Genomic DNA, 16881 nt, shown 5'->3' on the forward strand with positions numbered 1-16881 from the left:
CCTCTAAACCAAAATAGTCAAAGCCCAGCACTCATGGATTTTCACCTTGAGAATACCGAAGGCTTCCATTGGTAGTGTCATCTATTTTGGTTTGTGAGATTTCTTGAAGAGGGTCTTCAAGTTTGTTGCTGTTTTTGAGTTCATGACAGTTCGAGGATTTACAAGACGAAGGTTCTTCAAAGGTAGTATCTCTTGAACTCTATTTCTTTATAAAAAGCATGTTGTAATTTATTTAAGAACGCATATCTTGTATGTTTACTGTAAATTTGTATTTTCAATCAAAATGGAATTTGGACGATCTGCTTCTACTCAAGGATCTCTGAAAAATGAGTTTCTTCACCTTCTATATTTATATTGACAAACAACTTCCTCTTCATGCGTGAAGAAATACAACTATGAATCTTCTTGTCGTTGTTGTTTTTATAAAATGATGTCGCCCTCAAGATTCTCATCCTCTCTTTATGTTGATCACTTGTTGTCTTGAGACGATCAATAGTAGATGTTGAAGGTCGATCTTTCCTTGATGTAGAGATACTTAAGCATTTTGAAGGCTGACGTTTAAGTGGAAGTAGACGTTGGACATTGGTTTTCTTCTTCTACCGTAGCCATACTCAGTCTTTAGAAGACTAAAGATCGAGTAGTTGAAGGCTTGATACGATTGAAGACAGAAACTCTTTGCTTCATTTCTTTTGAGTTGTTGACTTCTTCAGTAGTTATATGATTGTTGTCGACTTTCGCTATGCTGACAGCATGACATGCAATAACTTCTTATACTTCTTTTTGATGATTATCGAGGAAGCTTCTTGGGAGAAATTCTGCCAAAGTTACCTGTTGTCGAAGTTGAGGAAAGTCTTTATCTTCTTCCTTAGCAGGCTTAGGCTTTCGTGCCTCCTTTTTCCCTTTCTCTTTATGAGTCTTGTTACTTCTTCTATAGCTTCGATAGAAGCATGAAGCCTTTTGGGTAGAATTTGGCTATCTTCTTTTTCGACAAGTCATGAGGATCCACCCTTTGTCGTTATCTTCAACAAGCTCATCTTTCTTCTGAGAGTCTATCATTTAAATCTCTTGTTGAAACCAGACAACTATAGGCTCGAAGATTCCAAACCTGCTTTCTCTTTGATCATAAGACACAGACGATGTTGGAACACTTGAAGTCATCACTACTGTAGCGTGATTTGTTTGAGCTACTTCATCAAGATCCAACTTAATCTTCTTTTCACGAACTAACTTTAGAGTCAGCTTCTTCAGCACGAAGCACCTTTCAACTGGGTGACTAATGACCCGATAATACTTGCAGTTTTAGAATCATCTACTTTTCTCGCTTGTTCTGGTTGCTTGCATTTCGGCAGCTGAATAAGTTGATTCTTTAGCAGTGGCTCTAGCATGTCTGTCACATCAAAGTTAGGGAATGGATAAACCTTCTCCTGTCTTTCTTTAAGAGTTGGACGACGCTTCTTGCCCTCATTGTGTTTTCTTTCAAATTTTGTTTATTTTCATTTCGAGGAAAATTTCAGTGAGCTCACATGAACGACCATAGATTCTTGTAGCACTACTCACGATCTCTTTGGTGCCCTTGATTTCTTCTTTATCCTTTCTCTCTTAGGGACTAGAAAAGCTTTAGTTCCCCTGTTGGCGATGCTTATCTCCATATCATGAGCGCGTGTTGCCAACTCCTCAAATGTATGAGGTTTTATCCTTTACAGAAAGTAGAGAAGTTCTCAGTGCATGCCTTGGGTGCACATCTCTACTACGGATAATTCAGTGAGTCTATCTTATGCCATCCAAACTCAGAGCTTTCCATCGATTGATGTAGTCGATGACCAACTCTCCCATTCACTGTTTAGTGTTCGTCAGCTCCATCATGCTAATGGTGTGTCTTGTGCTGTTGAAGCGGTTAAGAAACTCTCTTTCTAGCTATTCCCAACTGTCAGTCACTTCTGGCTCCAAATCATTGTACTAATAAAAATCATTCCCTTTTAAGGTTCTGACAAATTGCTTGACTAGCAGGTCTTCTTTAGTTTCTGCATTTTTGCAGGTTTCAATGAAACGAGCCACATGTTGTTTTGGATTGCCTTTTCCATCGAACTGTTGGAACTTTGGAGGTTGGTACCCAGCTGGCATTCTCAAGTTATCAATTCTTTTGGTGTATGTCTTGGAGTACAAAAGAGTAGTTTGTGACGGTCCTCCATACTGAGCTCTTATGGAGTTTGTGATCATATCTTACAGCTGTTGAACTGACAAGGAGGTGACAAAGTTGGATTGTGGTGGCTGACTTTCCTGCAAGACAGTCTTTCCTTTGTCATTGACTTTTGTAGCTAGAGATTGGCTTGACTTAGTAGTTTCTCGAGCCTGTATTTGATCTCTTAAAGCAGCGATTTCATGATCTCGCTCTTCTAAAGCTTTCAAAGTGTGATTCTTTTTTTTTTTTTTTTTGATTGATCAGAAATAGAAGCATAGTTAACAAACAAGAGATTTTCTCTGACGACGATCCCTCCTTTAGAAGATTTCAATAGCTATTCCCAGATTTTCTCCGTGATGACAGAGTCTATGTAAGTGTCACTTGCGATGGTAACTTTGGATGCAACTTTCTTTGGTGCCATTGATTTGTTTGGATGTTGAGAGAGAGATGAGAGGTAGAGGGTCCCATTGGGCGTGCCAATTTGTTCGCACGAGATTTCAAGAGAAATTTGTTTCGTGGACTTGAACTTTGTATTTGTATTAATTTTGTAGAAAGTAAGTACAATCTCTATTACATAATATTTTGATGCTTTCAAAATAAACTAGAATCTTTAAGCTGGTTGATCTTCTTAAATGATCCGTCTTTGGGCTTGTTGATCTTCTTGGATGATTGGCCTTTGGGCTTATTGATCTTCTTGGACGATCAGTCTTTAGGCTTGATGATCTTCTTGAATGATTAGTCTTTGGACTTGTTGATCTTCTTGAATGATCGGCCTTTGGGCTTGATGATCTTCTTGGACGATTGGCCTTTGGACTTATTGATCTTCTTGGATGATCAACCTTTGGTCTTGATGATCTTCTTAGATGATCGGCCTTTGGGCTTGTTGATCTTCTTGGATGTTAGTTCTCGCACGAGGCTTCCGAAGAAACTTGTTTTGTGGAGTTGAACTTGAGTTGGTATTGATGTCGATGTCGATTTGATGCGATGTGGTTCAATCTCTAGTACTTGATCCTTTGATTCTCTCTCGGTTGAATGTGTATGCTTGATGTATAGAAACGGGGTGTGTGGATGTTCTCAAGCTTCGAGTCTTGGAAGAATGCTTGTATCGTCAAAGAAATTTAGTCTTCGAGCATGGTTAGAATGCTTGTATCTTCGAAGGACTTCAGTCTTTAAAATCCTTGTATCTTCAAAGGACTTCAGTCCTCAAGCGTGGTCAGCTTCAGGAGTCAAGGAGTCTTCTGATTGTAGAGAATTCCCTCTAAGCTTTCTGGAGTGTAGAATTTCTGACCCCCACAAATGAGGAAAGCCTCTCTATTTATAGAGTTTTCAAGTAGGCTTCATGGGCTTAGGCTTGGTTGGTCCATGGACTTTGCTCATGGGCCCAACTAATTGGATTTGAGCCTTATTTGACATTTGGATCAAATTAAGCCTATTTTTGGGCTCAATTGAACTTTTAACCCAAATAATAATATCAAATTGGGTCAAATTAATCTTATCTAATTCAAAGGTCATGATAAAACCATGTGACATCATCAAAATTTATCTTCAACTTCAATATGGGACACATGTCACCTCCTAGTTGGTCCCAAATTTGATGATTTGGAATTTTGTCATTAATTTAGTGATTGACGTGGCAGTTTGTGATTGATCCAAAATTTCTCGTTCAACAGATGCTTTTTAAAGTGTCAGGTTACTCTTACTTGACATTGCAAAAAGGTCAAATAACCCAATTTCTATAGTAGTGCAAATTTTTTTTTAATAACAATTATAACTAAAAGATAATATGAACATGACTCAACTAAAATGAATTTGTATCGTCAACTTCAAGGTATAAGGTTCGATCTTCTTACTCCACATATTGTCACAAAGGAAAAACTATTTCTAAACAAAGAATGTAGTAGGGTGAGTTTAGACCAACGCTAGTGCAACTTTTAAATTACATAAACTTAATTTTAATATTCATGAAAAAAAAAACACAGATGTATAAGCAAAAGGATAAAAATAAAAAAAAACTTAAAAAACCATTATAATTTAATGTTACTACGAGTCAAGATCAAGGAAGTTTTTCAATCATCTACTATCCTACACCTAGTATCTTTTGGAGAAAACTAAAATGGAAGGAATCTACACTACAACAACTATAAAACTTTGCTTAAATTGTTTATGTGAAACCCGAAATTCCATTTTCCCTTTTAAGCAGGAAATAAAAGAGATTAACTAAGTATGAGTTAGATCCTAAGTTAAAGAGTAGGAAAATTCTAAGTGTTTAAATAGGATTTGTTAAATAGCTTTGGAAATAAGCCATAACTAGTGAAATTTTTGTTAAGTATAACCATTCGTTGGAAGCCAAGGAAAAAATGATTAAGTATTTGACAATGCATTGGTGTGGTGCCATGCATTAGCCATGAATTTTTGAGAGATTACTTCAGCGTTGAAAGAGGCTGAAGTATGGCCGAGAGGAAAAGCTATGCGGGACAAGCATGCAGCAGCCTATGTTTGAGAGGTTAGTAGAGTATGCGGTAGCCTCAAGTTGTGCGGACATAGGCGCAAGGCGCTGGAGATGCATGCACACATTGATCGAGTATGCAGTGATGATACACACACGCATTGGTCAAGCATGCGGCGATGCGATGGATGCGGTGATGCTACATATGCGGCCGAAGGTATGCGATCGATGGTATACGGCAACACTATGCGTTAGTGTCATACGGTGATGCTATGCGTCGGTGCCATGCAGTAAAGCTATGTGTCGATGCTATGCGGCAATGTTTTGCATTGGTGATGTTCTATGTGCCAAGGACATCCGAGGCATGTGGACACATAGGACAAGACTTGAGCAAATAGTATGCGGTGGAAGAGGGTTGGTTATTGTTGGAAGGAAAATTATTAGGGGCGGATGGGGTTGTACATGCAATCATGCGTTAGACATGGCTTAAGCTATGCGTTTATGCCCATGCGTCTGAGGTCATGCGTCAGAATGAAAATGCATTAATCTAGTATGCAATGATCACATGTTCCTATCACAAGTTTTCTTACGCTCGCGTCAAGTATAATGCGAACGCAAGTTTCTCGGGTAATCCGACGTCGAACACAGGGACTTGTCACTTAATAATGCTTGTGAAGCAATGTGTTTGAGGCGATGAATAAAAATAAAAAGAAGAAGTTTAATGGATTTACACACTACTCCTACTCGTAACTAAACAAATTGAGCAATAGAAGACTTACGATGAGAATAGGTAGATACACAACAACCATTAACGCATAGTAATGTTTATTATCTTAAATCGCTCGAGTAATCCCAGCTCGTCACACTAACACATCGCACACCTCTTGGTGGTCAGCCGCATGACTATATCTCTATAGTGTATGGTTGTGTTGAGCATAAGATTGTGCTTATCTCTAGGAACAATGCATATTTTGCTTTAGTGCGTTCCATCTCTTACCTTCTGAAGCAGTTAGACGCGACTATTTAACTTATAGACAAGCATTGCAACATCCCATGACAAGTGTTGCTACAGCCTTTCACCAAGCAAAAAGGATTAACTCACTGTACTCGCACAACGCACACCTCTCGGTGGGTTGTTACATGTGTCCTATCTCTAGGCTACACGATTAAGTATACGATCGCCTTTGATAAATAAACGCTGAAGATAAACAATGATAGAGATAAAGATGATGAAGAAAACGGCAATGAAGGAATCAAGATATGCATTGATTACAAAATGTCTTAATAACTTAAGCTGAAATGTAATACAATATAGAGGTTAGAAGAGAAATGAAGGACTATGCGTCAAGGCTGCCGGTGGTGCCATGGATGAATGGTGGAGATGTCTCTCTCGTGCTATATCTCCGGCGAAAGCTCTGGTTGTCACTCGGTCTGGTTTGTGGAGGGGAAGAATTCTTACTGAAAATTTTGCTCAAGCTCTCATCTGTGATCACAAACCTCTGCCTTAAGGCAAAAGTTCGGATGTCTTGAAATGAAGGTCCAAAGGTCTATTTATAGAGTTTAAACACCGACAACTTTCATGATTGCGTTATGGCTCACTACTGCTTTTGTTGCGGTATGGGCAATGTCACATCGTCTTATCTTGTTGATACTCCCAAGGTATGCATCCGAGCTTAATTCAGCTGAAGTATCAATGGGTTCTACCTATCTTGCGATAATTGTTCTATTATGGTTGTCACTTCGTGGCTGCAATTTCCAATTGATCACCGCATTCGCTTGATCACTGCAACTTTCATGCGATGGACGCATTTGATCACCACAATTTCCATGCGATGGACGCATTCGATCACCGCAACTTCCATGCGATGGATGCATGCGATCCAACTTTCAGTGCATGCGTTTGTCTTTGCAATCGCCTGGCTTCAGTGCATGCGTTTATTTTTGCGATTGCCTGGCTTCAGCACATGCATTTGTCTGCGATTGCTTATTTCAAACGCATGCGTTTGATTCCTGCGATAGATACAAAAATAGAGACTTAGGCATGGAGTAACGTATAATATTGGGGTCAGTGAGGATTTAGGTGCTAATCGGCGCAAAACTCAATTTTTCGCAAATTCTAAGTATTATCACTACATTTTCTACTTATTAGCCCTCATGATTCTAAATAAAAGGCTTATAATAATTGGCATTTCTGCCAGTTATCAGTTATAATCCTACTTAAGCACATAAGGTGAGGGTAAGTCATGCGGTAAAGGGAATACAGCCAGGGATGAGGCTTGTGAGCATCTGACATATATGACCAAGTTGCGTTAATGGGCTACACATGGTAAGGTTGTGTTAATCAACCAAGGAAAGTATATCCCATATAGGTTCTAGGTGGCAATGACTTAAAAGGCGTTATGCGGAGATTTAGAGGACACCGCAGGGATGCAAAGATAGAATGGACGCATGTGCCAATTGGTGGTGTCCGGACATAGGAATGTTGCGGCAATTGGATGGGCACATTTGTGGCTAGATGACCACATATGAAGTTGAATGAACGCATATGAGCGTGGATGGATGCATTCAAGGACGTCATCCAGACATGTGGCTCATTAGGAAAGAGTCTTAGGCCTTAAGTAAATGAGGTGGGTGCACGAGAAGACATGCAAAGTTAAGCCTTAAGTGCTGGCTATGGAAGAGGAAGACACTTAAGGTTACGTTGATATGAGGGATGCGTTGATAGTGTAGGGTGAAGACACATCAAGCGGGAGGTGGAAGAGGCTGGGAGTTGGTAGAAGATAAGGAAACCACCTGGATATGATCAATGGAAGAGGTGTCGGGTAAAGAAGAAGGGTTAAATGCCTATAAAATGGGCAGGACGACTCACTTCAACCCACAAATAAGTTAACTACACAAAAACCACAAAGAAAGGAAAGAATAAGAGATATTCAAAGGAGGGAAGGCATTTTTCGGGCGGAGGTACTAGCAAAGGTGCCGAAGGGAACAAGGTTGTACGGGCAGATGATAGGCTAATTTTAAACAAGAAGCGTTTCCAAACTACTCGTGCAAATCAAGTGATTTTTGAACCAAAAGTTTCTAAATTAAATGTAGTTTCAGTGTGAGGGTGCTTTAATACAATTCTAAATCTAAGGCTGTCAAATTCAAGGAAACCGAGAGGTGCTTACCAGTGAGAAAACAGTCGGGCCAGAGGGAGTAAACTTGAGACTCTGAACTTTTGCCAAGAAATTTCAAGGCGAAACTTTAAAGTAATATATAAGACATTTTTACACATTTTTTAAGAAGAGAATGTCTTGAGATAAGGCCTGAAAGAGTGAGTAATCTAAGCTTAAAATTAAACCTAAAATAGGGACCAGCGAAGGAACAAGGGAAACCGGGTGAATTGGAAAAAAAGATCTCAACAGATCATTGTGAGTGGTTACTTCTCTTACTCTTTTAAGCATATTTTGAATTGATATGTTGCAGTTTATGTTATGAGATGAGTACGACGTTGGGATGGTTAGGGGGTTTGTAGACCTAAAGCCTGAGCCCAAAATCAATCCTTACAGGATGGTCAGGGGACCAAGAAGTCTAGTTCATAAGCCTGTGGGACAGAAAACCTTGAATGGGATGTTCAAAGGGCTGACGGACCTAGCTTCTGAGCCCATGAAAGGGTGAACTATGTGCACATAGGTTGATATTTTTAGATATGAAATGTTAATCATCTACAGTGTGTGTAACTGGGTTTGTGAAAGCTTCATGGTATGGTGGAGGTTTGCGTTGGAACCTCGTGATAATGCTTGTAAAAGACTTGTACTTTTGATACCACTCACTGAGCTTTGTAAAGCTCATGATTTGTTTTCTGTGTTTATCTCGCAAGTAGCAGAAGAGCCTAGGTTGCGACGTTGGTCAAGGTCTGCCACAAGTCTAGAAATAGTATTAAATGGGATTGGTAGTCGGGGTAGTGTCCTTCACGTAAATGTAACTTGAATTTGTAAACTAGTTTCTAAGTAAAACATGTAATATTTTTCCACTGTTGTTGTAAGTAAGGTTATAAAAGGAAACTAGTATGTTAACCAAAGTAACATCAGTTAATATCATGCCTCTCCTTGGGCTCAGAAGTCTGAGCTCGAGGCGGGGTGTGACAACTTGGTATCAGAGCATAAGGTTTTGGGAAAGGGTAAACTAGAGAAAAGCACAGTGATACTATAGTATGTCTAAATGTGTGGTTTATTATAGGAATCATGCCACGTGGCAGACCGCGCAAGCAACCGGTAGGGACTCAAGATGCTACCTCAAAAACAATAGAAGAGGACTAGGGCGGTTCAATTCATTTGCAGGTAGAGACTGGAGAAGACAAGCAAATGATGGGAAAATTTGCTCGATATTTGGCTAAAAACTTAGGAGGGGTGTCAATAGACCCCGAGAAATGATTTGGTATTGAACGGTTGAAGGTATTAGAAGCCTCGACCTTTGAAGGAACCACGAACCCAATAGATGCGGAAGCCTGGTTCGTGATGATAGAAAAATGTTTCAGGGTAATGTGATGCCCTGAAGATAAAAAGGTAGCACTAGCCACTTTCCTACTCCAGAAAATAGTTGAGGATTGGTGGCGCGTATTTAAAGATAGAAGAAGGGGAAGGGTGGAAGTTATTTGGGAGGAATTTGGAAAAGCCTTCCATGAACAATTCTATCCTCAAACGTTTCGTGATGCAAAGCGAAATGAATTTCTTAACCTCCTACAAGGCTCACTATCAGTAGCCGAGTATGAACAAAAATATACTGAACTTAGAAAATACGCTGCCAGTATAATATTAGATGAAACTGAAAGATGTAAGAGATTTGAGGGGGCTACGAGGTGAGATACGAACGCACATAACTGCCAGCATTGATAGGCAGGAATTTCCAAAATTAGTAGAGACAGCATTACGTGTGGAAGCTAGCCTAAGATCGCTAGCAACAATAGAATCCGTGGGGGGCGAGAAAAGAGCCAAAAATACTCCTTGGGGGTTCTAGATAAAAAGATAAGTAAGACCAACTCCGGGATGCAGAAAACAACAAAAAGAGCTTACTCTAGAAGAAGTATACAAGCCTAACGAATCTGTAGCCAGCACCCAAAGGCCGTGGTGTTCAAATTGTAAGAGATATCACTTTGGGCACTGCTATGGAGGGGAAAATGTATGCTATAACTATGGAGAAGTTGGTCATTATAAATGGAACTGCCCCCAATTAGGAAAGGAGAACAAAGGCAAGGGAAAAACCCCCGAAGTGTAGATAGATGTGTATTATTTTCCATTATAGATGTTGTATAAAAAATTACTCCTATATAAATATGTTTTGTTTATGATTAATAAATATATTTTAACAAAGTATGTTTGTTTGATGAAATGATTGTTAACTAGATGGGATCAAGTCAAGCAAGAAGCCCGTTATGCGATAGATGTGGGAAGTACCACCCCGGAGAATGTTTGAGGGGAACGGATAAATGCTATATCTGTAGACGCACAGGGCATAAAGGGAAACAATCCCCAGAGTTTCAACGTTTCCTTAGTCACCGGGAACCAACCTTTGACGCGAATAAAGACTACCCCTGCCATAGATGTCATAAGAGTCATTGGAGAGACCAAGAAGGGAGAGAAGGTTTGTGCTTAAAATGTGAACAACTCGATCATCAGTGTAAAGATTGTCTAACCAATGATCCAGCCAGTAGCTCAGGGGGAAACCAAGCTTGGAATGATTATTGGTTTTAAAGAAAAGAGTACTTGGGAATGGAACCTATGTAAAGTTTAAATAAAACTTATGTAATTAAATAAAGTTGAAAAAGGATGAGATAAATGAATAAGATATGTTTACAGTATTGCTTTAAATTTCGAGGACGAAATTTTCTTAAGGGGGAAGTAAATGTGAAACCCGGAATTCCATTTTCCTTTTTAAGCAGGAAATAAAAGAGATTAACTAAGTATGAGTTAGATTTTAAGTTAAAGAGTAGGAAAATTCTAAGTGTTTAAATAGGATTTGTTAAATAGCTTTGGAAATAAGCCATAACTAGTGAAATTTTGGTTCAATATAATCATGCGTTGGAAGCCAAGGAAAAAAATGACTAAGTATTTGACAATGCGTTGGTGTGGTGCCATGCGTTAGCCATGAAGTTTTGAGAGGTTACTTAGGTGTTGAAAGAGGCTAAAGTATGGCCGAGAGGAAAGGCTATGCGGGACAAGCATGCGATAGCTTATGTTTGAGAGGTTAGTAGAGCATGCGGTAGCCTCAAGTTGTGCGGACATAGGCGCAAGGTGCTGGAGATGCACACACGCATTGATCGAGTATACGGCAATGATACACGCACGCATTGGTCGAGCATACGACGATGTTATGCATACGACGATGCAATGCTATGTATGCGGCCAAAGGTATGCGGTCTATGGTATGCGGCAGCATTATGCGTTGGTGTCATACGGCGATGCTATGTGTCGGTGCCATGCGGCAAAGCTATGCGTCGATGCTATGCGGCAATGTTATGCGTTGGTGATGTGCTATGTGCCAAGGACATCCGAGGCATGTGGACGCATAAGAAAAGGCTTGAGCAAATAGTATGCGATGGAAAAGGGTTGGTTATAATCCTACTTAAGCACATAAGGTGAGGGTAAGCCATGCGGTAGAGGGCATGCGGCCAGGGATGAGCCTTGCGAGCATCTGGCATATATGACGAAGTTGCATTAATGGGGTACACATGGTAAGGTTGCGTTAATCAACCAAGGAAAGTATGTCCCATATAGGTGCTAGGTGGCAATGACTTGAAGGTCGTTATGTAGAGATTTAGAGGACACCATAGGGATGCAAAGAAAGGATAGACGCATGTGCCAATTGGTGGTGTTCGGACATAGGAATGTTGCGGCAATTGGTTGGGCGCATTTGTGGCTAGATGACCGCATATGAAGTTGGATGAATGCATATGAGCGTGGATGGACGCATTCAAGGACGTCATCCAGACATGTGGCTTGCTAGAAAGGAGTCTAAGCCTTAAGTAAATGAGGTGGGTGCACGAGAAGACATGCAAAGTTAATCATTAAGTGCTGGCTATGGAAGAGGAAGACACTTAAGGTTGCGTTGATATGAGGGATGCGTTGATAGTGTAGGGTGAAGACACATCAAGCAGGAGGTGGAAGAGGCTGGGAGTTGGTAGAAGATAAGGAAACCACCTGGATATGATCAATGGAAGAGATGTCGGGCAAAGGAGAAGGGTTAAACACTTATAAAAGGGGCAAAATGCCTCACTTCAACCCACAAATCAGTTAAGTACATAAAAACCACAAAGAAAGGAAAGAATAAGAAATATTCGAAGGAGGGAAGGCATTGTTCGGGCGGAGGTACGAGCAAAGGTGCCGAAGGGAAGTTGTATGGGCAAATGCATAGGCTAACTTCAAACAAGAAGCGTTTCCAAACTACTCGTGCAAATCAGATGATTTTTTAACCAAAAGTTTCTAAATTAAATGTAGTTTTAGTGTGAGGGCTGCCTTAATAAATTCTAAATCTAAGGCTATCAAATTCAAGGAAAACCGAGAGGTGCTCATCAGTGAGGAAACAATCAGGCCAAAGAGAGTAAACTTATGACTCGAAACTTTCGCCAAGAAATTTCAAGGCGAAACTTTAAGGTAATATAGTTAAGACATTTTCACACTTTTTTTAAGAAGGGAATGTCTTGAGATAAGGCCCAAAAGAGTGAGTAATCTAAGCTTAAATTTAAACCTAAAATAGGGTCGAGCGAAGGAACAAGGGAAACTGAGTGAACTGGGAAGAAAAATCTCAACAGATCACTATGAGTGGTTACTTCTTTTACTCTTTTAAGCATATTTTGAATTGATATGTTGTAGTTTATATTATGAGATGAGTACGACAATGGGATGGCCAGGGAGTCTATGGATCTAGAGCCTGCGCCCAAAATCAATCCTTACAGGATGGTCAGGGGACTAAGGAGTCTAGTTCCTGAGCCTGTGGGACAGAAAACCTTGAATGGGACGGTCAGAGGGCTGACAAGCCTAGCTTCTGAGCCCATGAAAGGGTGAACTATTTACACATAGGTTGATATTTTTTTATATGAAATGTTAACCATCTACCGTGTATGTAGGTGGGTTTATGAAAGCTTCATGGTATGGTGGAGGTTTGCATTGGAACCTCGTGATAATGCTTGTAAAAGACTTGTACTTTTGATACCACTCATTGAGCTTTGTAAAGCTCATGGTTTGTTTTCTGTGTTTCTCTCGCAGGTAGCAGAAGAGCCCAGGTTGCGACGTTGGTCAAGGTCTGCTACAAGTCTAGAAATAGTATTAAATGGGATTGGTAGTTGGGGTAGTGTCCTTTATGTAAATGTAACTTGAATTTGTAAACTAGTTTCTATGTAAAGCATGTAATATTTTTCCGTTGCTGTTGTAAGTAAGGTTATATAAGAAAACTAGTATGTTAACCAAAGTAGCATCAGTTAATATCAAGCCTCTCCTCGGGCTCAGAAGTGTGAGCTTAGGGTAGGGTGTGACAGTTTCATCATCTTGATCCTTTCAATCTTTGGATTATACAAAATAAAATGTATATGATTGACAAGACACACTATATCTCCATCTTCATAGCTTCTGATGAGTTTAATTGAGACGGTCATTCGATTTGACACCATCCATCTAGTATTTCACTAATAAAAAATTCTCTTGTCCATGAATCTTCTCTTCCAAAATTTTGCATCCTCTACACTTCAATCTTATGATGTGGATACAATAAGTAACAAGCTGCATAAACATTGCCATTAAATATCTGAATGTTCATCCATCTAGATTCTCTTCCAAATTTTTTCATCCTCTACACTTCAATCTTATGACGTGGATACGATAAGTAACAAGATGCATAAACATTGCCATTAAATATCTGAATGTTCATCCATCTAGAATAACCAACTTCTGAAAGAGAAATCGTATTTCTGCCCATTTTTTAGGTTTACACCAATCAAATAGAGAGATCCATTCAAGTAAACACCACCGCATTGAATGTCAAAAGGCATTGAACCAACCAAACTCCATTGATTGCTCTTGCTTCCACCAAATGTGAAAATATCAAATATAGTAGCATGTCACCAGAAAATCTTATGAATTTGTAGAGCTTTGTCTTAGGGTTAAAACCAAATCCATAAGGGGCTATTTAGGGCGCCAAGTTGAGATATGGTATCTGAAGTTCATATGTCTATGGAGTTCATATGTCTGTGTTTAAGGTGCAGAGTTGAGTTCATATGTCTGGGGTATCTAGTACAGTTTTCTGAACTCTAAATTATCTGCTTTTATGATGGTTATTTTCGTTTTGAAACTTTTTTATTCAATAGTTATACCCATTTTGTTAGAGTTAGGAAACGTACAATGGAAGAAAAATGGATCATTAAACATTCTAATTCATTAATTTTGGTTTTGATTTAAGCAGGCTCATAAACTAACATGAGGGTTTCATGCTAACCTTTGAAGATCTACTTGAATCTCGAATTCCAGCTACAATTCTCCTCCAAATCTAGTTGTGGATCACCACAAGGTCTTCTCTACTATCCTTTTGCTGCCTTGGATTGAGTTGTAGAACTCAAAATAAGCTTGGATTAAAGGAATAATCAAGAAGAGGTCACTGGTTTTCTAGTCTTTCACCTATTAAAGAATGGTTTCTTCAACCATAGAATCTCAGCAATTCAACACAAATTGCATGCTCGAATTTGGCTGATAAATTGTGTATTTTTCCATGAATATCATGCAAATCAATTGCATAATTGTTCAACGCCTCCTACTTGGAGGATCAAGGTGGGATTTAAATGGAAAGATGACTCAAAGTGGGAAAAACCCACTTTAAGATAATTCAACATTTTCTCTTTAATTTGAAAACTATTTTTCAAATTAAATCTCAATTTTAGTGTCTTAATTCAAAATGAAAACTAAAATATTATTAATTTTACAAAAATTAATTCAAAATAATTTTTCTAATAAAATTAATAATTAATTAAAGAATTTAATTAATGTAATTAATTTAATATAAAATATTAAATTAATTTAACACTAATTCCACCATCATAAATCCCTATCCATGAATTTAATATTTAAATCATATTTGAATATGAATTGATTCTCCAATTTCGTTTAATTCCAAAACTAAATGCGTAATTATATCACATATAATTACTAATTCCCTTAATTCTAATTCGAACATTTCAAATTAACTTATCACGCTACTTTAAGGCTAATCTATTTGTGAGCTAGTAGGGGGACCTCGTGGATCTACAGATCATGGGCTCCAACGATCCAAGATTAATTGGCTAAGCTCTTTACACCAAATTAACCCTCATTCATTAACCACTAGGTCACTCCACTAAAGCCTAGAGTTGCAGTCCTCTCACTGTAGATGTATTATGTCCACTCGATATAACCATGATTAGAAAGTTAACCCTTCACAGGTTGTTCGTAACAATGGTTGGGTCAAATGGTTGTTTTACCTCCGAGGTTACCTCTTGTTTCTTAAGTCTCACTGATCCTCTAATGAATAATATGTTTATGATCCGATCATCAAACCAAGTCCCTCTCGAACCAATGAGAGGGCGGAGCCCCTTGTTCAAGACCCGAAGTCAGCACTTAAGGGAACAACCTCTCTACTATCCTTAAAAGTGGGTAGGAGTGAATTCTATCTTGCACCTTATATCCCCAACTATCTACCAAGTCTTACCCTTGAAATGGGAGGCTTATTGAGCCGTCGCTGTTAAGCCAACCCTCACCTATGCAATCTAAGGATAATCCCGAATAAACAGGAGTTCATAGTTAGCTCAGGATTAAGGTCAAGTTACCTAGGTTGTCGTTTTGAAATAGTCAGTCTTAAACAGTAAACAATGTTTATAAAGCATGAGTGACTTATTTCATGGTCTGATCTTGTACAAACTCATTGCACAGAATGCCCCCACTCCTCTTGTACAAACACATGTACGATTAAGGGTCAAGTTACCTAGGTCATCGCTTTGAAATAGTCAGTCTTAAACAGTAAACAACGTTTATAAAGTAAGAGTGACTTATTTCGTGGTCTGATCTTGTACAAACTCATTGCACAGGATGCCCCTACTCCTCATGTCATTACATGTACAAATTAGGATCACTTCGTCTGTAGTACTTTACAACTCCTTGTAACAACTACAGAGTCGGCCGCATCCGATAGTATTACTAGAATAAGGCACCCAACCTTATTCATATACTATAGACCATTTTGACTATTTACTCGAACATGATCCACTTTTATGTCTCCATATAAAGTTCAAGTATTCATGTAATAGTCATGGATCTTTTAGTTTATTGGATTTATTTTTAAAATGAAATAAACAATTCATATATTCAATAACAACTTTATTAAATTTTCAAAATAAGTTTATTGTTTACAAACCACAAGTTTTATGATATAAAACCCAAAAAACTTCCACTTGGACTAAAACTCTAGTGGTAACATATAAATATATATAATACTGAGTTTTTGAGTTTTTACAAAGAAATACAATAAACTAGGGCATCACATACCCATGGTTAACCTTTAGGTATCATATACCCTTGGGTTTTTCTCCCACTTGCCCTAGGTTATATAACTGGTAGTCCTAGTCTTACTAGGAGATTCTCAAACACTTTAGCCGAGAGAATCGTTGTAAACACATTAGTATACTATGGACTTCGTAGTAAACTATATAGGGAATGCATCTTATTTTCACAACTCTTGTTTCTCAATAATGGCTAGGAAGTCATACATTCCTTCCACTACATTAAGGTACTCTAAACTTTTTGAGTAAGATGTATTTGACTTGTCCAAAACAAATTTTGTTTACAGTATCAATTTTGATCAATAACTCTTTATTGATATATGCAAGCTTTTATGGAAATAAATAATACGTGGTGATCTCGTATATTTTTCCAAAAAAAATTGGTATTTTTCAATATAGACACTTAATTTTTGTTTACACGGAAAAATTCTTCTTTTGGCTTTCAACAAATAGGCATGCCTTTCGAACAATATTCCAATACTTAAGGGTTCGATATTAATACTATCCCTAGAATAACTCATTCTGAAAAAGATAAACAAATTTTATCAGTGAATTGCTTTTTAAACCCAATCAAGTTTTAACAAAGTAATAGTGTAACAAAGATTATTTTTGCAACAATATTCCATCAAGACATTTTTTACTAAATAATATCCCCATAATAACTCATATTTTGATAGTCATTTAGCTACCATTTTTGGTCAGTAA

The 16881-nt window shown here is 38.4% G+C and overlaps 1 pseudogene across 1 annotated transcript in view; it reads left to right on the plus strand.

Moving 5' to 3' along the window:
- LOC150037674 (photosystem II CP47 reaction center protein-like) overlaps positions 1 to 2194 on the plus strand; it is a 35712-nt pseudogene extending 33518 nt beyond the window's left edge. Inside the window, exon 6 of the transcript XR_016527802.1 lies at positions 2036 to 2194. The product of XR_016527802.1 is annotated as a photosystem II CP47 reaction center protein-like (transcript). The remainder of the gene's footprint in view (positions 1 to 2035) is intronic.
- The last annotated feature ends 14687 nt before the right edge of the window (positions 2195 to 16881 follow it).

Source organism: Benincasa hispida, chromosome 2, assembly GCF_027475165.1.
Source record: "Benincasa hispida cultivar pf3 chromosome 2, pf3_genome.v1.1, whole genome shotgun sequence".
In the NCBI taxonomy this organism is placed as follows: domain Eukaryota; kingdom Viridiplantae; phylum Streptophyta; class Magnoliopsida; order Cucurbitales; family Cucurbitaceae; genus Benincasa; species Benincasa hispida.